Consider the following 4,904-nt stretch of genomic DNA (forward strand, 5'->3'; position numbering starts at 1 on the left):
ACTCCCTAGGATACGAATACTCTAATACCACTTTGTCACGCCCCAACCTGGGGAGGCGTGGTTGGTGCCCGGTGCCGTACTTGGCTAAGCGAACCACTCTGTAACTTATTATCCTTCAACAAAAACTAGAAGATACATAGGCCGACTTGGCTTAACGCATTCTTTCTGAAACTCTCATAGGCCAACATAGCAATAACTTGTACTGTGTAACCGTAAGTGGGCAAATGTTGTATCAGTAAGCCATCGTACGTAAAATATGAATACACACGGTACGTCAAGGCCTATGACATGCTGTACATACTGAACCTGTGTCTACAAGGCACCATAGATTTCCTTATGTTATTCTAGAACATCAAGAGAGATATCACATCGCTTCTACCTCTTCTTAACTCTTGTAACTAGACATCTCGGTACCTGGAAACCATGGGTTGGTTGATATGCTACTGACGACACCACTATCATTTATGGATAATAAACCATAGCGTTTCTACCCCTTTATCTGATGACTGGACTATTCAAAACCTTCTGAACTTGAGTATCTCGTACCATCTTCTCCATTACCTTACTTACCTTTAAATCACGCATCACATCTTCTGTCACTGTCATAAACTCCATTCCATAAGGGTGGAAGTTAAATGCATACCTTGAAGCTCTACTGTAATACTTACTCCTCTAGTGCATACACAATCCGGTGGGAGCTTTATCCTGACTTCTTATGGCTCAGCTCTATGGCACGATATGTAAACGAAATAAGGGAAACATTTTCTAAATTCCACGTAGCCACTCAATTATAAGTGTGGCGCGCAACACACCAATAAGTGAGGCTCTACTAGACACAGATTTGTTGACTCCCTATAATACGAATTCTCTAATACCACTTTGTCACGCCCCAACCCGGGGAGGCGTGGTTGGTGCCCGGTGCCGTACTTGGCCGAGCAAACCACTCTTTAACTTATTATCCTTCAACAAAAACTAGAAGATACATAGGCCGACTTGGCTGAAAGCATTCTTTCTGAAACTCTCATGGGCCAACATAGCAATAACTTGTACTGTGTAACCGTAAGGGGGCAAATGTTTTATCAGTGAGCCATCGTACGTAAAATATGAATACACACGGTACGTCAAGGCCTATGACATGCTGTACATACTGAACCTCTTTCTACAAGGCACCATAGATTTCCTTATGATATTGTAGAACATCAAGCGAGACATCACATCGCTTCTACCTCTTCTTTGCTCTTGTAACTAGACATCTCGGTACATGGGAACCATAGGTTGGTTGATATGCTACTAACGACACCACTATTATTTATGGATTCTGAACCATAGCGCTTCTACCCGTTTATCTGAAATCTGGACTATTCACAACCTTCTAAACTTGAGTATCTCGTACCTTCTTCACCTTTACCTTACTTACCTTTAAATCACGCATCACATCTTCTGTCACTTTCATAACCTCTATTCCATATAGGTGGAATTTATATGCACACCTTGAAGCTCTACTATAATACTTGCTCCTCTAGTGTATACAAAATCTGGTGGGAGCTTCATACTGACTTCTTATGGCTCACCTCTATGGAACGATCTTGAAAAGAAAGAAGGGCAACATTTCCTAAATTCCATGTAGCTACTCACTTATATGTGTGGTGCGCAAGACCCCAATAAGTAGGACTCTACTAGACACGGATTTGTAGACTCCCTAGGATACGAAAACACTAATACCACTTTATCACGCCCTAACCCGGGGAGGCGTGTTTGGTGCCCGGTGCCGTACTTGCCCGAGCGAACCACTTTTTAACTCATTATCCTTCAACAAAAACTAGAACATACATAGGCCGACTTGACTGAACTCATTCTTTCTGAAACACTCATGGGCCAACATAGCAACAACTTGTACTGTGTAACCGTAAGTGGGCAAATGTTGTATTAGTGAGCCATCGTACGTAAAATATGAGTACACACGGCATGTCAAGGCCTCTGACATGTTATACATACTGAACCTGTTTATACAAGGAACCATAGATTTCCTTATGTTATTCTAGAACATCAAGCGAGACATCATGTCGCTTCTACTTCTTCTTTTCTCTTGTAACTAGACCTCTCGTTGCTTGGAAACCATAGGTTGGTTGATATGTTACTGACGACACCACTATCATTTATGTATAGTTAACCATAGCGCTTCTACCCCTTTATCTGAAGTCTAGACTATTCACAACCTTCTGAACTTGAGTATCTCGTACCTTCTTTACCTTTACCTAACTTACCTTTAAATCACGCATCACATCTTCTATCACTGTCATAACCTCCATTCCATATAGGTGGAATTTATATGCACACCTTGAAGCTCTACTATAATACTTGCTCCTCTAGTGCATACACAATCCGATGGGATCTTCATACTGACTTCTTACGGCTCAGCTCTATGGCACGATCTTGAAAAGAAAGAAGGGCAACATTTCCTAAATGCCATGTAGCCACTAAATTATGAGTGTGGTGCGCAACACACCAATAAGTGAGACTCTACTAGACACGGATTTGTAGACTCCCTAGGAAACGAGTGCACTTATAGCACTTTTTCATGCCCAAACTTGGGGAGGCGTGGTTGGCGCCCGGTGTCGTACTGGCCCGAATGAACCACTTTGTAACTCATTATCGTTCAAGAAAAACTAGAACATACATAGGCTGACTTGGCTGAACTCATTCATTCTGTAACTATCAAGGGTCAACATAGCTACAACTTGTACAGTGTAACCGTAAATGGGAAAATGTTGTATCAGTAAGCCATCGTATGTAAAATATGAACACACACGGCACGTCAAGGCCTCTGACATGCTGTACATACTGAACCTATGTCTACAAGGCATCATATATTTCCTTATGTTATTCTAGAACATCAAGCAAGACATCACGTCGTTTCTACCTCTTCTTTACTCTTGTAACTAGACCTTTCGGTACCTGGAAACCATAGGTTGGATGATATGCTACTAACGACACCACTATCATTTTTGATACTGAACCATAGCGCTTCTACTCCTTTATCTGAAGTCTGGACTATTCACAACCTTTTGAACTTGAGTATCTCGTTCCTTCTTCACCTTTACCTTACTTACCTTTAAATCACGCATCACATCTTCTGCCATTGTCATAATCTCCATTCCATATAGGTGGGATTTATATGCACACATTGAAGCTATACTATAATACTTGCTCCTCAAGTGCATACACAATCCGGTGGGAGGTTCATACTGACTTCTTATGGCTCAGCTCTATGCCACGATCTTGAAAAGAAAGAAGGGAAACATTTCCTAAATGCCATGTAGCCACTCACTTATAATTGTGGCGTGCAACACACCAATAAGTGAGACTCTACTAGATACGGATTTGTAGACTCCCTAGGATATGAATACTCTAATACCATTTTGTCACGCCCCAACCTGGGGAGGCGTGGTTGATGCCCGGTGCCGTACTTGGCCGAGCGAACCACTTTGTAACTTATTATCCTTCAACAAAAACTAGAAGATACGTAGGCCGACTTGGCTGAACGCATTCTTTCTGAAACTCTCATGGGCCAACATAGCAATAACTTGTACTGTGTAACCGTAAGTGGGAAAATGTTGTATCAGTGAGCCATCGTACGTAAAATATGAATACACACGGTACGTCAAGGCCTATGATATGTTGTGCATACTGAACCTGTGTCTACAAGGCACCATAGATTTCATTATGTAATTCTAGAACATCAATCGAGACATCACGTCGCATCTACCTCTTTTTTACTCTTGTAACTAGACATCTCGGTACATGGGAACCATAGGTTGGTTGATATGCTACTGACGACAACACTATCATTTATGGATTCTGAACCATAGCACTTCTACCCCTTTGTCTGAAATCTGGACTATTCACAACCTTCTAAACTTGAGTATCTCGTACCTTCTTCACCTTTACCTTACTTACCTTTAAATCACGCATCACATCTTCTGTCACTTTCATAACCTCCATTCCATATAAGTGGAATTTATATGCACACCTTGAAGCTCTACTATAATACTTGCTCCTCAAGTGCATACACAATCCGGTGGGAGGTTCATACTGACTTCTTATGGCTCAGCTCTATGGTACGATCTTGAAAAGAAAGAAGGGAAACATTTCCTAAATGCCATGTAGCCACTCACTTATAAATGTGGCGCGCAACACACCAATAAGTGAGACTCTACTAGATACGGATTTGTAGGCTCCCTAGGATACGAATACTCTAATAGCACTTTGTCACGCCCCAACCTGGGGAGGCGTGGTTGGTGCCCGGTGCCGTACTTGGCCGAGCGAACCACTCTGTAACTTATTATCCTTCAACAAAAACTAGAAGATACATAGGCCCACTTGGCTGAACGCATTCTTTCTGAAACTCTCATGGGCCAACATAGCAATAACTTGTAATGTGTAACCGTAAGTGGGCAAATGTTGTATTAGTGATCCATCGTACGTAAAATATGAATACACACGGTACGTTAAGACCTATGACATGCTGTACATACTGAACCTGTGTCTACAAGGCACCATAGATTTCATTATGTAATTCTAGAACATGAATCGAGACATCACGTCGCTTTTACCTCCTTTTTACTCTTGTAACTAGACTTCTCCTTGCCTGGAAACCATAGGTTGGTTGATATGTTACTGACGGCACCACTATCATTTATGTATACTTAACCATAGCGTTATTCCCCCTTTATCTGATGACTGGACTATTCAAAACCTTCTGAACTTGAGTATCTCGTACCATCTTCACCTTTACCTTTCTTACCTTTAAATCACACATCACATCTTCTGTCACTGTCATAAACTCCATTCCATAAAGGTGGAAGTTATATGCACACCTTGAAGCTCTACTATAATACTTACTC

The sequence above is a fragment of the Nicotiana tomentosiformis genome, chromosome 9 (assembly GCF_000390325.3).
Source record: "Nicotiana tomentosiformis chromosome 9, ASM39032v3, whole genome shotgun sequence".
NCBI classification, from domain to species: Eukaryota; Viridiplantae; Streptophyta; class Magnoliopsida; order Solanales; family Solanaceae; genus Nicotiana; species Nicotiana tomentosiformis.